Raw genomic sequence first — 26,636 nt, 5'->3', positions numbered from 1 at the left:
TCCTGTCTAAGGAAGAACCAAAGAAGGTAGAAGAAGCCTTGTTAGATCCTGATTGGATTTTAGCTATGCAGGAGGAGCTAAACCAATTTGAAAGGAATAAAGTATGGAAGCTGGTACCCAAGCCTACAGGAAAGAATCCAATAGACACCAAATGGGTATTCAGAAACAAGATGGATGAAAATGGCATAGTAGTAAGGAACAAAGCAAGATTGGTTGCTAAAGGCTATTGTCAGCAAGAAGGAATATATTTTGATGAAACATTTGCTCCTGTTGCAAGACTTGAAGCCATCAGAATCTTCTTAGCCTATGCAGCCCATGCCAATTTCAAGGTCTATCAAATGGATGTCAAAAGTGCCTTTCTGAATGGAGATTTGGAGGAAGAACTGTATGTAAGTCAACCTCCTGGCTTTGAAGATCCAAATTTCCCAGAGTATGTCTATTATCTAGTGAAAGCACTTTATGGACTGAAGCAAGCACCTAGAGCCTGGTATGACACTTTATCAAAGTTCCTTTTGGAAAATCACTTCACAAGAGGTATTGTAGATAAAACTTTATTTTTCAGAAATGTGAATGGCTCTAGCATACTTGTTCAAATTTATGTAGATGATATTATTTTTGGCTCTACAGATAAGAAACTTTATAAAAAGTTTGCCAAACTGATGCAAAGCAAGTATGAAATGAGTATGATGGGAGAACTAACTTACTTTCTTGGTTTACAAGTTAAGCAAGTTAGTGATGGAATATTCATTAGTCAAACTAAATATATTTTTGATCTTTTAAAGAAGTTTGATCTAATGGATTGCACATCTGCAAAAACTCCCATGGCCACTGCAACTAAACTTGAACTAAACACTACTGAAAAGTCTGTGGATATTTCAAGTTATAGAGGCATGGTTGGCTCACTTCTGTACTTAACAGCTAGTAGGCCAGATATAATATTTGCTACATGTTTGTGTGCTAGATTTCAGGCTGATCCTAGAGAGTCTCATTTGATAGCTATTAAGAGAATCTTCAGATATCTCAAAGGAACACCAAACCTTGGCATTTGGTATCCTAGAGATTCTGGCTTTGATCTAACTGGTTATTCAGATGCAGATTATGCAGGTTGCAGAATTGATAGAAAAAGCACAACAGGAACCTGTCAATTTTTAGGAGACAAGCTTGTGTCCTGGTTCAGTAAAAAGCAAAATTCAGTTTCTACTTCTACAGCTGAAGCTGAATATATTGCTGCTGGCAGTTGCTGTGCACGGATTTTATGGATGAAAAATCAATTGCTAGACTATGGTTTGCAAGTTGAAAGGATTCCTATTTTCTGTGACAACACAAGTGCAATTGCCATCATTGAAAATCCAGTGCAACATTCAAGGACAAAGCATATACACATCAAGTACCATTTCATAAGGGAACATGTAATGAATGGTACTGTAGAGTTACATTTTGTTCCAAGTGAGAAGCAACTTGCAGATATTTTTACCAAACCACTGGATGAATCCACCTTTTCTAGGTTGGTAAGTGAGTTAGGTATGCTTAATTACTCTTGAATTTATCTGAATTATTTTGCAAGTTGAAAAGTAGCCAGAAATTTAACTGATTTTTAGTCTTGGATGAAAATTTTGGCTAAGTCAAAATTTGTATCTCGACGGATGACCATTATCCATCGAGTTGAGTCATCCGTCGATATACAAATTGTAAATAAAAATCAATTACTTTTCTGGAGTATTTTAAAGCTCGACAGATATCAACTTATCCTCATCCGTCGAAGTGTCTAAATCTTAACCGTTAATTCCCTGAACATTATCCATCGAGTATACTTACAGTTTGTAAGCATTACACGACGGATAATGGGTAGAATTTTTACAGTTTATTTTAAAACGGCTATTTTAGACAATTTCTATTGGGTAATTTACTTCTCTTTATTGTTTTTATCAGTTGATTTTGAGTAAAGTATAAAAGCTTATTTCATTCTAATCATTTTCTTTTATCATTCTCAAATTCAACTGTGTTACTTCATTCTCTCTCAAGCAAAAAAAAAACCTCTTTCTCTTCAAGCTTTTCTTCTCTAACAATGGCACCCGTAGTTAAGATCATGTCACAGACTGGGTTCATCTATGAGAAGAACAACTTCACTGCCTTGGTCAATAAGGGGATTCAGCAATCTGAAGACTATCATAAGATGATGGACTTCGTGAACAACTGCAAGTTAAGTTTTGCCATGCTGGAATCACCCACAATTTATTGTGAAGTTGTTGAGGAGATGTGGACAACAACAATCTATAACTCTACTGACAAAACCATCACTCTAACCATCAAAGGTAATGATTTTTGTATCAATAGTGATGTCATAAAAGCATGTTTCAAGATTCCTGATGATAATGTAACTGCACCACACACTGACACTGATATTGTCAATATGCTCAATTCCATTCATTATGCACTTCCTACTGCAAAACTAAGTGAAATTAGAAGACTAGGTCTTAGGAAGGAATGGAGTTACTTGTGTGATGTAGTAACTAAAGTCTTTTCTGGAAAAATCAGTAATTTTGATTCTGTGAACATTTCCATGCTTAACATGCTATACATGCTAGTTACAGACAAATATTACAATTTCAGTGACCTTGTTGTGTATGAGTTAGGTTTTAAACTAGGTGACTTAGCCAAAGGAGGAAAGAATATTTACTATGCTAGATTTTTTATGCTTTTGGCTAACCATCTTTGTCAAGAGATTGAACTTGAGAACCTAAACAACAAATTAGCTTGTTGGGTTCAAGAGAGAAGAATCATTGCAGACTTGAACAGAGCCAACCATCACAAGGATGTGCCAATGTTCTATTTTCCTGTAATGCTGACACCTCAGGTAAGTGAGGTAAGTTCATCCAGACCCTCAACTATTCAAATCTCTTCTATTTCTTTGACTTCAGGCATAGCTATGGCAACTGTGACAATGACCAAACAGTTGTCTACCAAAGCTGCCAAAATAACTGCAATTTCTAAATCCAAATCAAAGAAAACCCCCTCTGGTATCTCTCAAAAGGTACCAGTTCAAAGATCTACCAAAGCGAAAGAGGGGAGTGTGAAGGAGGGTAAGATAGGTGAGGGAAGGGGTGAACATCAATGAAACCCCAAGGATAAGGTTGGAGAGTTGAGTGAATCCCAGCCTAGCCACACTGCAGTTTCCCAACAAACTGTAGTGCTTAAAAAGGACAAAAGCTCACTTCTAGCTGCATCCTCCCAAAAGGATGTGGCTATTGAACAAAGCTCACATCCAAGAGCACAGGCCAAGAGGGTTAGGGACACAAGCTCACACCAAACTTACACTAGAAAGAAGAAATCCAAAACAATTGGGGATGCACAGGGCACACACTTAGTGCAAACTGGTGCTAAAGACACAGTCCCTGCACCTTCTCAAATTCAGATTGATGTGGCTCCAATAAATGTGGAGTCACAGCCAAAATCTCTCATAATAGAAGCCACAGAAACACAATACTCACCAACTAACTCACTGGAAGTGGACATGATAAACACTTCAATTCCTGATTCCCCTTCTTTAACTCTGTTGGTGAAGCCAAAATCTAGTGCAAGTGAGCATCATCTTTTAGAAGATTTGTTGGCTCACTTGCCAATTCTTTCTGATTCTATTATGACATTTGTGCCTCAAATAACTTCAATCAACACAGAGTCAACAATAGTTTCTCTTCCCACCTCATTCATTTCTACTCTCTCGATGGATATTGTTCATCCGTCGAGTAGTGATTGTATCCCGACGGATAAGCTTAACAACAGTTATCCGTCGGATAGCTTTACCACTCACCCGACGGATATCACTTATCCGTCGAGTGTCTATGCACAACTCCAAACTTCAATAATTTCAAGTGCAGAAGATTTGGTGGTAATACAATCACTCTTAGGACTGAGAGAGGAGAGTGCATTGAGTGAGAGGCTGGGTTGCTCCCAGGAAAAAGGAGAGGAAAAGAGTGAATCTCAGCAATCCATTCATTCAGGATTGGCAAAAGTGAGTGAGAGGAGTCCCACCTTAGTAGGTGAAGGTAAGGGTGTGAGGGTGGGGAGCCAGGGTAAGACTCTGATGCAACAAAAGAGAGAATATGAGAGAAAGGCAGGTACTGGAGAAATAAGGATGGAACCAGCCATTGCTAGTGAGTCAATGATTGTGGATGATGCTGACAAGGAAAGACAATTTCAGCAACATTACAAAGCTGTAATTGATAACATTTCCTTGGATGCTGACACTTTTACTCACCCTGTTTCAGCCTATCAACTGTTGGCTGCTCAGGGCAATGTGGAGGCAGAGCAGACTTTGAATTTAGTGCACACCACAGAATCTCTTCAAAGAGATAAAGCTGCTGTGAACAGAATGCCTTCTCAAGCTGGAGAGCCATCTGAATAATTTGGAGTAAATTCTGATGATGATGACTCTGGTTCTTTGGATGGAAGCATGAACTTAGGGGGAGCTGAAGGCCCAAGTTCTGCTTTCAGTTTACCTAAATGGGCATGGGCAAAGGAATTTTCACCAGGGCAATTTGAGGTGTCTTTGGTAAAACAAGTAATAGCTATTCAGCAGGCCCTTCAGGAAGCTTCAGATGCTGGTACCAAGGCTGTTCTTCAAGCCCACCTAGACTCCTTACATTTAATGAAGATCCAACACTCAAGACAGAATCTCAGTGTGGATGAATTGAAAAAGGATATAGCTGACTTAAAGACATATAACTCTGAGAAGCTGGATTCAATAATGCCATATGGTACCATGCATGATCTATTACTAAGATTAAGGAGAGAATCAGATTCTGACAAGAAGATAGCCAAGCTGGAGAACAGAGTTCAGGTTATTGAGAATTCAGTGGCTCTACTTCTTCAAAATCAACAGACTCAGACAAATCTTCTTATGCAACTGGCTAAAGCACAAGGCCTAACTCCTCCACTTGATGATAACAAAAAGGGGGAGAGAGAATCAAGTAAGGGGGAGAAAGGACCAACTGAGGGGGAGAAACTTCTAGTTCAAATAAGCAAAGTAATTGTACCTTCAATTACTATCTCCAAGCCACCAGTTGTAGATGGTATAGATCTTATAAATGCAGCAGCAGCAAATTTGAAAGATGCTGATAAAGGAGAGTTGACTCTGATCAACTGGAAAAAGATTGATGAGGAAATACAGAAAAAGTTTCAATTAGTCAAGGAACCAGATCAGTCAGCCATCCATCACTCTTATGTCAAGCCAATCAATGTGAATGAGATGAGCATGAACTATCTGGAGAAAGGACAATCTTCCTGCATCAAGACTACAAAGGATGAGATAATTCTTAAACCAAGGGCAAACTATCCAAAGTTATCTTTGAAGAACCCTATAGATTCTGTGTATGAGACACCCAAGCCTGATGAAAAGAAGCTTCTGTCAAGATCTATTCTCCTCTACAAAGATCCAGTTGATTCTGCCTCAAGAAAGAGAATTGCAAAGATATTCAGAAATGGGAAGGAAATTTGTGTGGTAGCTGGACATCCACAATTTGCTCATGCAAAGGAAGAAGAAAAAGCCAGATTGAAGCAGGAAAAGAGGCAAGCTGCCCTAGATGCAAAGATGTCTAAACAAAAGAATGAACAGTTTGCTATCTTGTCCAAGCTACAGGCTGTGAATTCTTCTCAACAAATTCCCTCTCAACCATCTCAAGCTACTGAATCAGAGAAGAAGATTGAAAAATAGAAGAAATCCCCAAGAAAGAAAGAACTGGCTAAAAGAACAAAAAAAAAGTTGGATGTTGTTGACAAGGAATTGGAAGATCAATTTCCAAAGGAATCCACTCAAGCTGAAACTCAAGCATCAAAGCCCTCTGTGGTGTTTGAAGACATAAGGGTGGTGGACCCCTACAGGAACATACATGGAGAGCCTATTGTGCCAAAGGATGAGCCAATAGAGTGGGATAAATTACCAATTCCTGACTTCAACTTGCCAATTCTTACTAAGCCAAGAAGGATAAAATCAAGGGCAGTCAAGAAAGTGAAGTTGTCACCTCTCAAATCCAAGTCAGTAGTCAAAACTCAACCCAAGGTCAACAGGGGAGACTACTTGTACTTGTGTGACATCAAAGAATTCTCAGATCTAAACCTTTATTTGGAGGAGCTGGATGAGGTAAGGGCAATTGATGCATACAGAAACCTACCTGAAAGGTTGGTGTTCAAGTACAAAGGGGGAAGATAGATTCAGTGGCCTCTTCACAGGATACTTCAAGAAAGCCAAGCTGTGTTGATCAAGGTCTATTCATCCTTCAAGAAAAACTTTGGGTTCAATATAACTGCAAGAAGATTAGTATTGAAGAAGATTGAAGAGCTAAGGAGTGTTAGAGCCAAAGATGCACTACCCAAAACTCTTATCATCCCATACACAGGGAGAAGAGTGCATCTAAGGCCCTACTGGCTGATGGAATTCATGGATGACAAGGGTGTGAGAAGATTCTTCAGATTAGAAGACCAATTGAGTATCTCTAGCAATGAGACTCTCTTGGAAATGCAAGAAATGTTAGATCTCTCAGAATCTGATAAATTAGAATTCCACAGACAGCTCCAGAATCAAATTGAAGAAAACAACAGAAAGCTTGGAAGAAGATCCAGACCTTCAAGAAACTAGAAAAATCTGCTCAGACTAGAGGAGCATCTTGAACTGACTGTGAGCCAAACCTTGTACATTTTTGTTTAAATTGAAGCACTTTCAGTTTTATCTACTTATCTTTAAAGATATATGTTTAGGATGTTTTTTTATCATCAAGTATCTCTTAATTTATGGCTACAATTCCAGTAGACATAAATTGGGGGAGATTGTTGTGAATATGTTGTGTACTTGATGATTACCTAAACAAAACATCTAAGTAGATTTTACTTAGTGAAATAATGTAGCACTCGACGGATAAGAATTATAGTCCCGACGGATAACTCATTATAGTCCTGACGGATGATTAACTTATTATCCATCGAGTGAGTAGCTTATGTAATAATAAGTTTGTAGCACAGTGTTGTATGCACCTTTGTATAGAATCTGAAGTAGCATATAAGTCATGTTGACTTTAATTAGATATGCAGAATAGGTTGATTAACTGTACATAAGCAATGTCTTGTAATTCTGTATAAGTGAAATGAAGTCAAGTGCCAAAATAGCTGCCAACGAATGCTTAACAAAGCTTCGACGGATGATCAAATGACTATCAACGGATGTTTAACATAGTAGTCGACAGATGATCAATTAAGTCATCGACGGATGATCTGAAAGTCGACTGACGATCATATCAAGATTCAAACATCAGTTGAACAGTGAAAGCTGACACACAGCCGTTGAGTTGGATACAAGTACACTGTGGAAGCCCATTAACTGGGTAATAGAGGACGAAAAGCAGCAAAGATCAAGACTTTTAGATTTTATATTTGTTTAGTTCTTTTGACTTTGTAATCTTGGTAATATATAAACCAAGAGAGTAGCAAATAGAAAAATAACTGAGATAGCTAAGAAATAACAACAGATAAATCTTTGTAAGCACTATCTTTAGCATTTCCTGTGTTTTTAGCAGTTCTATTTTGTAAGCAGCTATGAGCATTTCTGCACACAGAGTCCTCTCGATATATTAAATATATCTCTGGTGGAATTGTTTAAATCCACCAGAAAGTTTTTAAAGCCTCTTTTTTTTAATTACTTATGTTTTGATTCATTCAAGTTTACATTCCGCATTGTGCTAATTAAAACAAATATATCCATAATCGAGTTGAACATTTCTATTTCAAGAAAAAGGTTCAAGAATTCCATTCAACCCCCCTTCTGTAATTCTTGCTATATTGTTAAGGGACTAACAGAGTTCTTCCAATGATTAAATAAATAGGATAATCACAGTTTCATCACAATCATCAAGAGTTCGTCATAGTAATACTCACAAGATTAAAACAGAGTATTCAGGCACGATATGTTCATCAATTCATCAATTCATCAAGTTGGGTTCCCGGCCAGCTAAACAATTGGTTTAGCTTACTTCAAAAAAGGAAGCATCATCATTAGTTCATGAAGTATCAGTACAAGAATACTCATTTTTCATCATCGAATCATCAGTCAAATCTAATCAGTCATCATTTAAATATCAAAACATCAACGATGAAATAGTATAGTATATACTTACCGTGTACCGCTTAATGTATTCTCTATGAATCCCGAACTTCGAATTGATTTTCCTATCGATCTTTTGTCTACTTGAATCTACAATGATATGGTTGCTAAAACTTGATTTTAGTTGTTACGAGCTTTAATTCGACTTCTTTGCACGCTAAAATCGGAGTTTCATAACGCCTTCGAATCCTCATTTGATTATGAAGAACACTATGAATATACGTAATTGCTCTTGGTAATTATAAGATTTTACTGCTTGTTTATCATTATCTGAACAAGGTACTGTAAGGCTATTAATTGCTACGGAAAGATAAGATATGATTGCACGTGCTACAAAAAGATAAGGTAGGATTGCACATACTACGAAAATATAAGATAGGATTCTAATCAAAATATATCGTATATCAAAAATATTTGGTTTATTGGTTTACCGAAATAAAAATAATATTGTAAATTTGTACAGGAAACTAGATGAGTAAAACCGTTCTCCGGATTATAAAGTCAAAATATGGAAAATGCTCGAAATAATCAAAATAAGGTAGAAATTAGTTTTCCCGAAACTTCTGGGTGGTGAAAACGTAAAAACTGTTGAAGTTAGACAATTCACAGTTATTCAAAATAATTAATATCTAATTTGAAAAATAAGTAATTATATCTATAACTCATTTATAAAATCATATAGTGATATATAAATTGCTAGAAAAACATCAAAATTACCTATACTTTATTTTAGATATATAAAAATTAAAATTCACAAATTTTATCGCATGTAAACATCAAACACAGATGTCAAGTAACACATAATTAGAATATTTATTTTATTCATTCCATCTAATATTTTTTTTAAGTCGGGAGTGTTACATTCTTCCCGCCTTAAAATAATTTCATCCTGAAAATTTGAACTGAATACGTATCTTTTGATATCATATAGTACTACTCCTCCCAACACGTCTAAAATATTTAATATAAAAAGAATATAGCACTTCTTCTCATTTCGTTTCTCACAATCATCTCAACGTTTGTAAGATCATCCAAAATTTCTTCCCAAAATCAACAACATCTGAGGGCTAATTTGTACACTAGATTCAGTCTTATCAGAATTTCCATCAGCCATCTTTTCCTACAATTCAACATAAAATATTAATCCTACTTCATTCGGAATACATGTCGTGGTAACGATTATCGAGTACTACCCATATCATAATATACGCCACAAGAATGATCAATCAAGCACTACACATGTCATAATATACGCCACAATAATGATCATCAAGTACTACACACATTATACGGTCTAAAGTGGTCATGTCTAAAACTTACACTTACGCGTTTACTAAATGTTACTCGAGCCTAAACTTTTATTACTCTGGATTCTAAATTCTATATCCGTCCCCTTTCGAAACCCTAGCTTTGATACCACCTGTGACGACCTCGACCTCGGGATGTCCTCAGAAACCCGACCCAGGGACACCAAATAAACTAACAAGTCAATAAATGCATACAAAATCTAAAACTTATTTAATAATATAAAGTTCGTACAACAATCTCGAATTTGCCATAAAAGGTACGATACATCATAAGATTCTAACCGGGTATAAACTTACGTCTACTGTAACATTTTTTCTCACGATGCTAGACGCCTCTTGATCTTCACTAAAACCTTAGTTTACCACATTCTTACCCCTTCCCCAACCCCCTCCATCAAAATCCTTTCGTGAGAAAGTTACTGACATAAAAGAGTGAGCTTATAAAGTTCTATAAGCATATATCGTATTAATTCAACCTAGGTTTATCTGAGAAAATTAGAGTTCTTCCAATCATTAAATAAATAGGATAATCACAGTTTCATCACAATCATCCAGAGTTCGTCAAAATAATTCTCACAAGATTAAAACGGAGTATTCAAGCACGATATGTTCATCAATTCATCAATTCATCAACTTGGGATCCCGGCGAGCTAAACAATTGGTTTAGCTTACTTCAAAAAAGGAAGCATCGTCATTAGTTCATCAAGTATCAGTGCAAGAATACTCATTTGTCATCATCGAATCATCAGTCAAATCAAATCAGTAATCATTTAAATATCAAAACATCAATGATGACATAGTACAGTATATACTTACCGTGTACCGCTTAATGTATTCTCTATGAATCCCGAACTTCGAATTGATTATCCTATCGATCTTTTATCTACTTGAATCTACAGTGATATGGTTGCTAAAACTTGATTTTAGTTGTTACGAGCTTCAATTCGACTTCTTTGCATGCTAAAATCGGAGTTACATAACGCCTTCAAATCCTCATTTGATTATGAAGAACAATAAGAATATATGTATTTGCTCTTGGTAATTATAAGATTTTACTACTTGTTTATCATTATCTGAATAAGGTACTGTAAGACTATTTATAGCTACGGAAAGATAAGATATGATTGTACGTGCTACAAAAAGATAAGATAGGATTCCACGTACTACAAAAATATAACATAGGATTTTAATCAAAATATCTCGTATATCTCGTATATCAAAAATATTTGGTTTATTGGTTTACCGAAACAAAAATAATATCGTAAATTTGTACCGGAAACTAGATGAGTAAAACTGTTCTCCGGATTATAAAGTCAAAACATGGAAAATGCTCGAAATAATCAAATTAAGGTAAAAATGAGTTTTCCTGAAAATTCTGGGTGGTGAAAATCTAAAAACGGTTGAAGTTAGACAATTCACAGTTATTCAAAATAATTAATATCTAATTTGAAAAATAAGTAATTATATCAATAAATCATTTATAAAATCATATAATGATATATATATTTCTAGAAAAACATCAAAATTACCTATACTTTATTTTAGATATATAAAATTAAATTTCACAAATTTTATCGCATGTAAACATCAAAAACAGATGTCAAGTAACACATAATTAGAATATTTATTTTATTCATTCCATCTAATATTTATTTTTAAGTCGGGAGTGTTACATTCTTCCCGCCTTAAAATAATTTCATCCACAAAATTTGAACTCAATATGTACCTTTTGATATCATATAGTACTACTCCTCCCAACACGTCTAAAATATTTAATATAAAAAGAACTTAGCACTTCTTCTCATTTTGTTTCTCACAGTCATCTCAACATTTGTAAGATCATCCAAAATTTCTTCCCAAAATTAACAACATCTGAGGGCTAATTTGTACACTAGATTCAGTCTCATCAGAATTTCCATCAGCCATCTTTTCCTACAATTCAACATAAAATATTAATCCTACTTCATTCGGAATACATGTCGTGGTAACGATTATCGAGTATTACCCATATCATGATATACGCCACAAGAACGATCAATCAAGCACTACACATGTCATAATATATGCCACAATAACGATCATCGAGTACTACACACATTATACGGTCTAAAGTGGTCATGTCTAAAACTTACACTTACGCCTTTACTAAATGTTACTCGAGCCTAAACTTTTATTACTCTGGATTCTAAATTCTATATCCGTCCCCTTTCGAAACCCTAGCTCTGATACCACCTGTGACGACCTCGACCTCGGGATGTCCTCAGAAACCCGACCTAGGGACGCCAAATAAACTAACAAGTCAATAAATGCTTACAAAATCTAAAACTTAGTTAATAATATAAAGTTCGTACAACAATCTCGAATTTTCCATAAAAGGTAAGATACATCATAAGATTCTAACCGGGTATAAACATACGTCTACTGCAACATTTTTTGTCACGATGCTAGACGCCTCTTGATCCTCACTAAAACCTTAGTTTACCACATTCTTACCCCTTCCCCAACCCTCTTCATCAAAATTCTTTCCTGAAAAAGTTACTGACATAAAAGAGTGAGCTTATAAAGTTCTATAAGCATATATCGTATTAATTCAACCAAGGTTTATCTGAGAAAATTAGAGTTCTTCTAATCATTAAATAAATAGGATAATCACAGTTTCATCACAATCATCAAGAGTTCGTCAAAATAATACTCACAAGATTAAAACGGAGTATTCAGGCACGATATGTTCATCAATTCATCAAGTTGGGATCCCGGCTAGCTAAACAATTGGTTTAGCTTACTTAAAAAAGGAAGCATCATCATTAGTTCATCATAGTGCAAGAATACTCATTTTTCATCATCGAATCATCAGTCAAATCAAATCAGTCATCATTTAAATATCAAAACTTCAACGATGAAATAGTACAGTATATACTTACCGTGTACCGCTTAATGTATTCTCTATGAATCCCGAACTTCGAATTGATTTTCCTATCGATCTTTTGTCTACTTGAATCTACAATGAAATGGGCTAAAACTTGATTTTAGTTGTTACGAGCTTCAATTCGACTGCTTTGCACGCTAAAATCGGAGTTTCATAATGCCTTCGAATCCTCATTTGATTATAAAGAACACTATGAATATACGTATTTGCTCTTGGTAATTATAAGATTTTACTGCTTGTTTATCATTATCTGAACAAGGTACTGTAAGGCTATTTATAGCTACGGAAAGATAAGATATGATTGCACGTGCAACAAAAAGATAAGATAGGATTGCACGTCGTACGAAAATATAAGATAGGATTCCAATCAAAATATATCGTATATCTCGTATATCAAAAATATTTGGTTTATTGGTTTACCGAAACAAAAATAATATCGTAAATTTGTACCGGAAACTATATGAGTAAAACCGTTCTCCGGATTATAAAGTCAAAACATGGAAAATGCTCGAAATAATCAAATTAAGGTAGAAATGAGTTTTCCCGAAACTTCTGGGTGGTGAAAACGTAAAAACTGTTGAAGTTAGACAATTCACAGTTATTCAAAATAATTAATATCTAATTTGAAAAATAAGTAATTATATCTATAAATCATTTATAAAATCATATAGTGATATATAAATTGCTAGAAAAACATCAAAATTACCTATACTTTATTTTAGATATATAAAAATTAAAATTCACAAATTTTATCGCATGTAAACATCAAACACAGATGTCTAGTAACACATAATTAGAATATTTATTTTATTCATTCCATCTAATATTTATTTTTAAGTCTGGAGTGTTACATTCTTCCCGCCTTAAAACAATTTCATCCTCAAAATTTGAACTCAATACGTACCTTTTGATATCATATAGTACTACTCCTCCCAACACGTCTAAAATATTTAATATTAAAAGAACTTAGCACTTCTTCTCATTTCGTTTCTCACAATCATCTCAACGTTTGTAAGATCATCCAAAATTTCTTCCCAAAATCAACAACATCCGAGGGCTAATTTGTACACTAGATTCAGTCTCATCAGAATTTCCATCAGCCATCTTTTCCTACAATTCAACATAAAATATTAATCGTACTACATTCGGAATACATGTCATGGTAACGAGTATCGAGTACTACCCATATCATGATATACGCCAAAAGAACAATCAATCAAGCACTACACATATCATAATATACGCCACAATAACGATCATCGAGTACTACACACATTATACGGTTTAAAGTGGTCATGTCTAAAACTTACACTTACGCGTTTACTAAATGTTACTCGAGCCTAAACTTTTATTACTCTGGATTCTAAATTCTATATCTGTCCCCTTTCGAAACCCTAGCTCTGATACCACCTGTGACGACCTCGACCTCGGGATGTCCTCAAAAACCCGACCTAGGGACGCCAAATAAACTAACAAGTCAATAAATGCTTACAAAATCTAAAACTTATTTAATAATATAAAGTTCGTACAACAATCTCGAATTTTCCATAAAAGGTACGATACATCATAAGATTCTAACCGGGTATAAACATACGTCTACTGCAATATTTTTTGTCACGATGCTAGACGCCTCTTGATCCTCACTAAAACCTTAGTTTACCACATTCTTACCCCTTCCCCAACCCCCTTCATCAAAATTCTTTCGTGAGAAAGTTACTAACATAAAAGAGTGAGCTTATAAAGTTCTATAAGCATATATCGTATTAATTCAACCTAGGTTTATCTGAGAAAATTAGAGTTCTTCCAATCAATAAATAAATAGGATAATCACAGTTTCATCACAATCATCAAGAGTTCGTCAAAATAATACTCACAAGATTAAAACGGAGTATTCAGACACGATATGTTCATCAATTCATCAATTCATCAAGTTGGGATACCGGCCAGCTAAACAATTGGTTTCGCTTACTTCAAAAAAGGAAGCATCATCATCAGTTTATCATGTATCAGTGCAAGAATACTCATTTTTTATCATCGAATCATCAGTCAAATCAAATCAGTCATCATTTAAATATCAAAATATCAACGATGAAATATTACAGTATATACTTATTGTGCACCGCTTAATGTATTCTCTATGAATCCCGAACTTCGAATTAATTTTCCTATCGATCTTTTCTCTACTTGAATCTATAGTGATATGGTTGCTAAAACTTGATTTTAGTTGTTACGAGCTTCAATTCGACTTCTTTGCACGCTAAAATCGGAGTTTCATAACGCCTTCGAATCCTCATTTGATTATGAAGAACACTAATATACGTATTTGCTCTTGGTAATTATAAGATTTTACTGCTTGTTTATCATTATCTGAACAAGGTACTGTAAGGCTATTTATAGCTACGGAAAGATAAGATATGATTGCACTTCCTACAAAAAGATAAGATAGGATTGCACGTACTACGAAAATATAAGATAGGATTCTAATCAAAATATCTCGTATATCTCGTATATCAAAAATATTTGGTTTATTGGTTTCATGAAACAAAAATAATATCGTAAATTTGTACCGGAAACTAGATGCGTAAAACCGTTCTCCGGATTAAAAAGTCAAAACACGAAAAATGCTCAAAATAATCAAATTAAGGTAGAAATGAGTTTGCCCGAAACTTCTGAGTGGTGAAAACGTAAAAATCATTGAAGTTGGATGATTCCCAATTATTTAAAATAATTAATATCTAATTTGAAAAATAAGTAATTAAATCTATAAATCATTTATAAAATCATATAATGACATATAAATTTCTAGAAAAACATCAAAATTATCTATACTTTATTTTAGATATATAAAAATTAAAATTCACAAATTTTATCGCATGTAAACATCGAACACAGTTGTCAAGTAATATATAATTAGAATATTTATTCCATTCATTCCATCTAATATTTATTTTTAATTCGGGGGTGTTACATTCTTCCTGCCTTAAAATAATTTTGTCCTCAAAATTTGAATCCAATACGTGCCTTTTGATATCATATAGTACTACTCCTCCCAACACGTCTAAAAACTTTAATATAAAAAGAACTTAGCACCTATTCTCATTTCGTTTCTCACAATCATATCAACGTTTGTAGGATCATCCAAAATTTTTTACCAAAATCAACAACATCTGAGGGCTAATTTGTACACTAGATTCAGTCTCATCAGAATTTCCATCAGCCATCTTTTCCTACAATTCAACATAAAATATTAATCCTACTTCATTCAGAATACCTTTTGTGGTAACGATTATCGAATACTACCCATATCATGATATCCGCCACAAGAATGATCAATCTAGCACTACACATGTCATAATATATGCCACAAAAATGATCATCAAGTACTACACACATTATACGGTCAAAAGTAGTAATATCTAAAACTTACACTTGCGCGTTTACTAAATGTTCTCCAGCCTAAACTTTTATTACTCTGGATTCTAAATTCTTTATCCATCCCCTTTCGAAACCCTAGCTCTGATACCATCTGTGACAACCTCGACCTCGGGATGTCCTTAGAAACCCGACCCAGGGACGCCAAATAAACTAACAACTCAATAAATTCTTACAAAATCTAAAACTTATTTAATAATATAAAGTTCATACAACAATCTCGAATTTACCATAAAAGGTACGATACATCATAAGATGCTAACCGGGTACACACATACGTCTAGTGCATCATTTTTATCACGATGTTAAACTCCTCTTGATCTTCAATAAAACTTTAGTTTATCAAATTCTTAACCCTTCCCGAACTTCCTTCTCCAAAATTCATTCCTGAGAAAGTTACTAACGTAAAAGAGTGAGCTTAAAAAGCTCTGCAATCATATATCATATTAATTCAACCGAGGTTTATCCGAAAAAATCAGAGTTTTTCCAATCATCAAATAAATAGGATAATCAGAGTTTCATCACAATCATCAAGAGTTCGTCAAAATAATTCTCACAAGATTAAAACGGAGTATTCAAGCACGATATGTTCATCAATTCATCAATTCATCAAGTTGGGATCCCGGCCAGCTAAATATATAAATCGTTTATAAAATCATATAATGACATATAAATTGCTAGAAAAACATCAAAATTACCTATACTTTATTTTAGATATATAAAAATTAAAATTCACAAATTTTATCGCATGTAAACATCAAACACAGATGTCAAGTAACACATAATTAGAATATTTATTTTATTCATTCCATCTAATATTTATTTTTAAGTCGGGAGTGTTACATTCTTCCCGCCTTAAAATAACTTCATCCTCAAAATTTGAACTCAATACGTACCTTTTGATATCATATAGTACTACTCCTCCCAACACGTCTAAAATATTTAATATAAAAAGAACTTAGCACTTCTTCTCATTTCGTTTCTCACAATCATCTCAATGTTTACAAGATCATCTAAAATTTCTTCCGAAAATTAACGACATCTGAGGGCTAATTTGTACACTAGATTCAGTCTCATCAGAATTTCCGTCAGCCATCTTTTCCTACAATTCAACATAAAATATTAATCCTACTTCATTCGGAATACATGTCGTGGTAACGATTATCGAGTACTACCCATATCATGGTATACGCCACAAGAACGATGAATCAAGCACTACACATGTCATAATATATGCCACAATAACGATCATCGAGTACTACACACATTATACGGTCTAAAGTGGTCATGTCTAAAACTTACACTTACGCGTTTACTAAATGTTACTCGAGCCTAAACTTTGATTACTCTGGATTCTAAATTCTATATCCGTCCCCTTTCGAAACCCTAGCTCTGATACCACCTGTGACGACCTCGACCTCGGGATGTCCTCAGAAACCCGACCTAGGGACGCCAAATAAACTAACAAGTCAATAAATGCTTACAAAATCTAAAACTTATTTAATAATATAAAGTTCGTACAATAATCTCGAATTTTCCATAAAAGGTACGATACATCATAAGATTCTAACCGGGTATAAACATACGTCTACTGCAACATTTTTTGTCACGATGCTAGATGCCTCTTGATCCTCACTAAAACCTTAGTTTACCACATTCTTACCCCTTCCCCAAATCCCTTCATCAAAATTCTTTCGTGAGAAAGTTACTGACATAAAAGAGCGAGCTTAAAAAGTTCTATAAGCATATATCGTATTAATTCAACTTAGGTTTATCTGAGAAAATCAGAGTTCTTCCAATCATTAAATAAATAGGATAATCACAGTTTTATCACAATCATCAAGAGTTCGTCAGAATAATTCTCACAAGATTAAAATGGAGTACTCAAGCACGATATGTTCATTAATTCATCAATTCATCAAGTTGGGATCCCGGCCAGCTAAACAATTGCTTTAGCTTACTTCCAAAAAGGAAGCATCATCATCAGTTCATCAAGTATCAGTGCAAGAATACTCATTCTTCATCATCAAATCATCAATCAAATCAAATCAGTTATCATTTAAATATCAAAACATCAACAAAGAAATAGTACAGTAGATACTTACCGTGCACTGCTTAATTTATTCTCTATGAATCCCGAACTTCGAATTGATTATCCTATCGATCTTTTGTCAACTTGAATCTACAGTGATATGGTTGCTAAAACTTTATTTTAGTTGTTACGAGCTTCAATTCGACTTCTTTGCATGCTAAAATCGGAGTTTCATAACGCCTTCGAATCCTCATTTAATTATGAAGAACATTATGAATATACGTATTTGCTCTTGGTAATTATAAGATTTTACTGCTTGTTTATCATTATCTGAACAAGGTATTGTAAGGCTATTTATAGCTACGGAAAGATAAGATATGCTTGCACGTGCTACAAAAAGATAAAATAGGATTGCACGTATTACGAAAATATAAGATAGGATTCTAATCAAAATATCTCGTATATCTCGTATATCAAAAATATTTGGTTTATTGGTTTACCGAAACAAAAATAATATCGTAAATTTGTGCCAAGAACTAGATGAATAAGACCGTTCTCCGGATTATAAAGTCAAAACATGGAAAATGCTCGAAATAATCAAATTAAGGTAGAAATGAGTTTTCCTGAAACTTCTAGGTGCTGAAAACGTAAAAACTGTTGAAGTTTCACAATTCACAGTTATTCAAAATAATTAAAATCTAATTTGAAAAATAACTAATTAAATATATTAATCATTTATAAAATCATATAGTGATATATTAATTGCTAGAAAAACATCAAAATTACCTATACTTTATTTTAGATATATAAAAATTAAAAGTCGCAAATTTTATCGCATGTAAACATCAAACACAGATGTCAAGTAACACATAATTAGAATATTTATTTCATTCATTCCATCTAATATTTATTTTTAAGTCGGGAGTGTTACATTCTTCCCGCCTTAAAATAATTTCATCCTCAAAATTTGAACTCAATACGTACCTTTTGATATCATATAGTACTACTCCTCCCAACACGTCTAAAATATTTAATATAAAAAGAACTTAGCACTTCTTCTCATTTCATTTCTCACAATCACCTCAACGTTTGTAAGATCATCCAAAATTTCTTCCCAAAATCAACAACATCTGAGGGCTAATTTGTACACTAGATTCAGTCTCATCAGAATTTCCATCAGCCATCTTTTCCTACAATTCAACACAAAATATTAATCCTACTTCATTCAGAATACCTTTTGTGGTAACAATTATCGAATACTACCCATATCATGATATACGCCACAAGAACGATCAATCAAGCACTACACATGTCATAATATACGCCACAAAAACGATCATCGAGTAGTACACACATTATACGGTCAAAAGTGGTAATGTCTAAAACTTACACTTACGCGTTTACTAAATGTTCCTCGAGCCTAAACTTTATTACTCTGGATTCTAAATTCTTTAACCATCTCCTTTCGAAACCCTAGCTCTGATACCACCTGTGACGACCTCGACCTCGGAATGACCTTAGAAACCCGACCCGGGGACGCCAAATAAACTAACAATTCAATAAATTCTTACAAAATCTAAAACTTATTTAATAATATATAGTTCGTACAACACTCTCGAATTTACCATGAAAGGTACGATACATCATAAGATCATAAACGGGTAAAAACATACGTCTACTACAACATTTTTTGTCATGATGCTAGACGCCTCTGGATCCTAACTAAAACCCTAGTTTATCACATTCTTACCCTTCCCGAACTTCCTTCCCTAAAATTATTTCCTGAGAAAGTTACTGACATAAAAGAGTGAGCTTATAAAGCTCTGTAAGCATATATCGTATTAATTCAACCGAGGTTTATCCGAGAAAATCAGAGTTCTTCTAATCATCAAATAAATAGGATAATCAATGTTTCATCACAATCATCAAGATTTCGTCAAAATAATTCTCACAAGATTAAAACGGAGTATTCGAGTACGATATGTTCATCAATTCATCAATTCATCAAGTTGGGATCCCGTCCAGCTAAATAATTGGTTTAGCTTACTTCCAAAAAGGAAGCATAATCATCAGTTCATCAAGTATCAATGCAAGAATACTCATTTTTCATTAGCGAATCATCAGTCAAATCAAATCAGTCATTATTTAAATAACAAAACATCAACAATGAAATAGTACAGTATATACTTACTGTGCACCGCTTAATTTATTCTCTATGAATCCCGAACTTTGAATTGATTTTCCTATCGATCTTTTGTCTATTTGAATCTACAGTGATATGGTTGCCAAAACTTGATTTTAGTTGTTACGAGCTTCGATTCGACTACTTTCACGCTAAAATCGGAGTTTCATAACGCCTTCGAATCCTCTTTTGATTATGAAGAACACTATGAATATACGTATTTACTCTGGGTAATTATAAGATTTTACTGCTTGTTTATCCACTACACCATAAGTGGGCTATTGTAATGCCTGAATGGTGTTACAATAGGCCCAAAAAGCATTAAATTAGGTCTATTGTAACACCTAGGGGCGTTACATATACGAGCATGACAATAGATAACCTAATGTAACACTTTACTGATCTATTATAACAGAGAAGAAAAGTTTACAATAGGCAACTAATGTAACACTAAAAGCCCAATTGTAACGCAAAATCAGTGATACATTAAGTTCGATCAAAATTGCAAATATGGACTCCCACAGCCTAGACTATTGTTACACCAATTTTTTGTAATTAAGCAACACTAGTATATGTAATATAACACTATATATAAACATATATTATACTAGAATAGTCGAATGTAACAGTTATTTTTAAATTTTTTCAAATATATACTCTATTTAAAGAACAATCCCATAATCAATAAAATATCAAATTTGCGTACATGAGTCTGAATTTTCCGAACCAAACTATTAAATAACAGTCTCAATTCTCCAAATCATACCACTGTGTCTCATCTCTCACGCCAACTACAACATAACATCCCAGCTATCCTTGAATAGGAAAAAACTACACTTCGACTATCCTTTAATATGAAATTATACAAAATAACCAGGCAGAGCACTTTTTGCCCTTCTACACTTTCCTGATACTTTCCTTGCTCCTGTACACGAGTCACACCAAATTGCATAAGAATCAACACAAAATGCATTTTGGACTTAGCCGGGGAAATGAGGATTTTGTAATAGAGAAAAACAAGCAGTGCTACTTTACCAATATTGTGAGGTGTGGAAAATAGAGTAATAGAGGTAATTATTAAAGCTGTATTCCTCAAACATTATGCACACAGGGCCAAAAGTCTGATCCACGGTGATAAGCTTCAGATCTAACAGAAGAACCAGAAGAGGCTCACAGTAAGTTTCTACTTCAAAATTTTGCTCCGCTTTATTTATCACATAACTTTTAAGCCTCGCGTTTGATATTATCTCTTAAAAACTGCTGTAGTTTTTACTTTCTCGGAGGAAGATATTTACAAGGAAGTTTAATTTCGACAAGAAAGAACATAAAGAAATATACACATGCAAAAAGTTCAAAAAAGGCCCATAATGTGCATATAATTTATTCTAAAACATATGCTAAGCATGCTTTAAAGTAATAAGACCTGTGTCAGTCAAGCAGTGTTTTGCAATATAAAAAAACATCTCATCTACATAAATAAATATTTATAAAAAGCCCAAGAAAATCAAAATAATATCGAACATTAGGTTTATCTTAATGTATCAGATAAATTTTGAGTCGAGAAGGCATGTGATACCTTCCACAGACGATCATTTGCAAAGATCAGGAGATCTGTGTCCCTGTCAATACTTGCATCTTTTACATCTGGATCAGACCTAAGGTGATTTTACATCTTTTAATGAACCGAACTAGCAATATGTACTTGATAGACACTAATAGCTATCAATATTTGCAAGGTCTGTAGCATATAAAAGAAGAATGTGAATGCCCATCTGGAAAGTTAAACATAAAATAGTTAACATAGTGGTCAGGTTATTGATAGATGAGGTATTAATGACACAATTCATACATGGCCCATTTTTCTAGAAATGAATCTGCATCAGAATCTGGATTGAAATTCTAGATTTCGCATTCTTCTAGTTTCACCGTATGTAGCTTTCCATACCCTGCAAACCATAACAATAAGCTCAGAAGAAAGCGATAGGCCTTCTTTTAAAGAAGTTTCGATGAACAATGCAGAACTAAACTAAGTAATGCTTCTCGGTGTCTGTGCTTTCTTCATATCAAAAATAAAAGATCATTCATACTGAAGGTGACACGGGTGTATTTAGCTTGGAGGATGACAGTATAAAGCAGCTCATATGGAGCGAGTCAAAGAGTTTTCAAAGAGAAATAATCAAAGAACAATTTGGATAGTTTAAACTAAAGGTGGACATTACATGGCTGCTACTCAGTTTTGAGCATGGCCGTTGCAGTTAAACCGCCACTGCATTTTTAGGCGTGCTTAATTTAGATGTTACTATGATCTTCACAGATTAGTCGTATGCTAGATATATGCTCTCCACAGACAAACTGAAGTCTTAAGAATTTTACTCGTTTCTGCTGGAGCTTAAAATATCTCAATTTAGCGCCAAGATGTTGTAGAAGCAATTTCCTGCTATTTATTTCTCAAAGCACTAGTTTCCATTTCCCTGCATTATTTAAGAGTTACTAGATGTGCTAGTGACTACAAAGCTTGATAGGTGGCTAAGTCAATACTCGATTACCGGAGACACTAGTCCTAAGCAGTATGGTCTGTGATGGTCTTTTATATTTGTAGATTAGCAACAATGATCATCAAGAGGCAGAAACACAAGTGCGTGTTCGACTAGCAGAACTATAAGATTAACAACAATTTCACCTTGTTACACTAGCAGAACTATAATATTGTTAAATCTTATTGTGTATTTCCATGTATGTCTGTTCAATTTTTTCTTAATCAACTATTAAGTTAGGAAATAATCAGGAAGCACAAAGCACCAAGTCTATTGACGCAGTTTTAGGAAACAATAACATTAGAAAATTATAATATAATAGAACCGAGAAAAAAGCACAGTTCATAAAAGGAGAGAGTAGCTAATATTTGTGCATTAAGGCAAGGTATACTCTGCTATTGCTACCTATTCCTGCTGTTATGATAATGCCCGTGGAACAACGGTAATAGTTAACAGCAACACATGTTTTAATATTCTTTAATATTTATTTGACAGTTGATAAAGTAATTTTTGAACAATGATTCATGTGTTGATTTTAGAATAGGGGCGACAATACAGAGTAGGTATAATCACTTAGTTTTCGATATACATTGAAAATGGTGCTGTCAATATTCTTTAAAAAAATATCTACAACTTCTCTCTAGATTACATCAGCATGTTCAGTGTTCAGACACTAATTTCTTATACATCATAACAAATCAATACACTGGATAATGTGGTCATTTCACAATAAATTAGTAATTAATATCATATTATCATTCCAATGCTCAAGGTATTTACTGTGTTCAAGCACACACCTGGTATTTACTTGTATCAAGATCTGAGAAAACTTGTTGCTTGACCTCAGCAAGGAAACGCCCTGTCAAAAATTGGAGAACAATATACATGATAGTCAAAATAAATGTTCAATATAAAGAGAGGAAATGAAAGATCAATAAAATGAGCCTCTATTCAGATTGTCAATGTACAAACATATACGGATGAATACTCATACTACAGTGGCTATTGATTATACATTAACTTCCAAAATGGGCACAATATAACTACTCATTTACATAATAACAATGTAGAGCAAAATAATTTTTCGAATTCTGCACAATCATAATGTAACTAAAAAACCACAAGGATTGTACTTCAGGTTAAATTTGTCAAAATGATGAAAGGTGCTCTTGTCAGCATGAACATCTAGAAAGGTCCACATTCAGATCATACCTAAGAAAACCAATAAGAACATCTTTGTAGTAGCTAAAATTATATCAGTGAAGAAGTCGATCATGTAAAATTCCTCTTCAGACAGAATAAAATAGATAAAGTACTACCTTGTTAAATCCAATCTCCGGAAATAAAAAGCGGCTGAGACTTATATTAACAACATAATATATAAGTCTATAAGTTTCAGATTCAGCGAAACATATCAAATTAACAATTTGAAATGCAAAAATAATTGAAATAAAATAAAACAATATATTCAAAAAATGCGAGCAGTCATCCTTGTCATTGCCCTGGACATTCATCCCCTGACATAACGATAATTTAGGCATGAGCTGTTCAGGATATAACGATGTTTCTGACTTCCTGCAATCTATATTTAGGGTCCAAGACATAGAGATTAAACTTCCTAACCTAATATACAAAGACAATTTGGATGGAAATTAGATGTTTATTACCTTTTCAAAGTTTTGGCTGCCGAGAGCTTCATATTTCTCCTTCGTTATCTGCCTAAGCTCTTTCTCAAGCTCTTCGTATTCCTCCCGGAGCTCTTTGAAACTGGAACGCCCAATTAATTTTACAGCCCTAATCGCTTAAGATATCATACTGAAAAATATTGTTAGGAATACATATATTAACCACTTAATTAGAGCCCCTTTGAAACCCAATTACTTATAGCGAATGCATATATTTACCACTTAATTGGAGCCCCTTTGAAACCCTAATCGACTGCAAAATCTTATAGATATAAAAATCAGTAATTGCTCGAGCCATATACATGTCTATTAAAATACTAAGTCTTCGATGTGTTCTCAAGATAGCGTTAAGAAAGAGAGGGAGAGAGATCGAGCGCTTTCTGGTGAGGTTTGAGAGAGAGAGAAAAAAAGAGTCGACGAGAGAGGATCTTGTGAGCGAGAGAGAATATTTATCTAAATAGTGAGTCCAATAATTCATTTTGGGGCATATGCCGCCCAATAATTCACCTTGTAAGCTGTGTATAATTTTTTAAAAAATTTATTTAACTTTTTAATTAGTTATTAAAATATTATTTATTAAATAAAAACAAAATATTTTTATAATTTTTTTATTATATAGTACATTTTTCATTCACAAATAAATCATAATATAATTTTAATACTAATTTATGATAATATTTTTCCTTTAATATATTTAAAAATTAAAAATGTAACTAACGTAACATTAGGCATTGGTGTTATATGTGGTGCAACACCGGCGTTTCTCGGCAACACTAGCGTTATACCTATTGTAACAGTAATTCAGAGATGTTACAATAGGACAAAAATTTCTTAGCTAATGTAACGCTCCTTGTAACACTTGCATTACAGTGGCCCACTTATGGCATAGTGATCATTATCTGAACAAGGTACTGTATGGCTATTTATAGCTACGAAAAGATAAGATAGGATTGTACGTGCTATAAAAAGATAAGATAGGGTTGCACGTACTACGAAAATATAAGATAGGATTCTAATCAAAATATCTCGTATATCAAAAATATCTGGTTTATTGGTTTACCGAAACAAAAATGATATCGTAAATTTGTACCGTGAACCAGATGAGTAAAACCGTACTCCGGATTAAAAAGTCAAAACACGAAAAATGCTCGAAATAATCAAATTGAGGTAGAAATGAGTTTTCCAGAAACTTCTGGGTGGTGAAAACGTAAAAACCGTTGAAGTTGGACGATTCCCAATTATTTAAAATAATTAATATATAATTTTAAAAATAAGTAATTAAATCTATAAATCATTTATAAAATCATATAATGACATATAAATTGCTAGAAAATATCAAAATTATCTATACTTTATTTTAAATATATAAAATTAAAATTCACAAATTTTATCGCATGTAATAATCGAACACAGATGTCAAGTAACACATAATTAGAATATTTATTCCATTCATTCCATCTTATATTTATTTTTAAGTCGGGGGTGTTACATTCTTCCCGCTTTAAAATAATTTCGTCCTCCAAATATGAACTCAATACGTACCTTTTGATATCGTATAGTACTACTCGTCCCAGCACGTCTACAAAATTTAATATGAAAAGAACTTAGCACCTCTTCTCATTTCGTTTCTCACAATCATCTCAACGTCTATAGGATCATCCAAAATTTATTCCCAAAATCAACAACATCTCAGGGCGAATTTGTACACTAGATTCAGTCTCATCAGAATTTCCATCATCCATCCTTTCCTACAATTCAACATAAAATATTAATCCTACTTCATTCGGAATACATATCATTGTAACGATTATCGGGTACTACCCATATCATGATATACGCCACAAGAATGATCAATCAAGCACTACACATGTCATAATATACGCCACAATAACGATCATTGAGTACCGCACATATTATAAGGTCTAAAGTGGTCATGTCTAAACTTACACTTACGCGTTTACTAAATGTTCCTCGAGTCTAAACTTTTATTACTTTGGATTCTAAATTCTATATCCGTCCCCTTTCAAAACCCTAGCTCTAATACCACCTGTGACGACCCCGACCTCGGGATGTCCTCGGAAACCCGAACCGGGGACGCCAAATAAACTAACAACTCAATAAATGCTTACAAAATCTAAAACTTATTTAATAATATAATGTTCGTACAACAATCTCGAATTTACCATAAAAGGTACGATACATCATAAGATCCTAACTGGGTACAAACATACGTCTACTGCAACATTTTTTGTCACGATGCTAGACGCCTCTTGATCCTCACTAAACCCTTAGTTTATCACATTCTTACCCCTTCCCGAACTTCCTTCTCCAAAATTCTTTCCTGAGATAGTTATTGACATAAAAAAATGAGCTTATAAAGCTCTGTAAGCAT

General features: G+C 33.8%; 1 long non-coding RNA gene across 6 annotated transcripts; it reads right to left on the bottom strand.

Moving 5' to 3' along the window:
- Window positions 1-20,682: 20,682 nt before the first annotated feature.
- On the bottom strand, window positions 20,683-24,712 carry LOC141684149 (uncharacterized). Of its 6 annotated transcripts, XR_012560563.1 has the most exons (6): window positions 24,227-24,710; window positions 23,357-23,418; window positions 21,875-21,971; window positions 21,602-21,797; window positions 21,061-21,172; window positions 20,683-20,950 (listed from the first exon to the last, which is right to left on the bottom strand). It is a non-coding gene; the product is annotated as an uncharacterized LOC141684149 (long non-coding RNA). The 6 variants fall into 6 exon arrangements; XR_012560562.1 differs by having other exon boundaries at window positions 21,061-21,797; window positions 24,227-24,712; XR_012560559.1 differs by having other exon boundaries at window positions 20,683-21,172; window positions 24,227-24,708.
- Between the last annotated feature and the right edge of the window lie 1,924 nt (window positions 24,713-26,636).

The sequence above is a fragment of the Apium graveolens genome, chromosome 9 (assembly GCF_009905375.1).
Source record: "Apium graveolens cultivar Ventura chromosome 9, ASM990537v1, whole genome shotgun sequence".
NCBI lineage: Eukaryota > Viridiplantae > Streptophyta > Magnoliopsida > Apiales > Apiaceae > Apium > Apium graveolens.
Note: the sequence above shows the minus strand (reverse complement) of the source record. Positions and strands in the feature narration are given on the sequence as shown.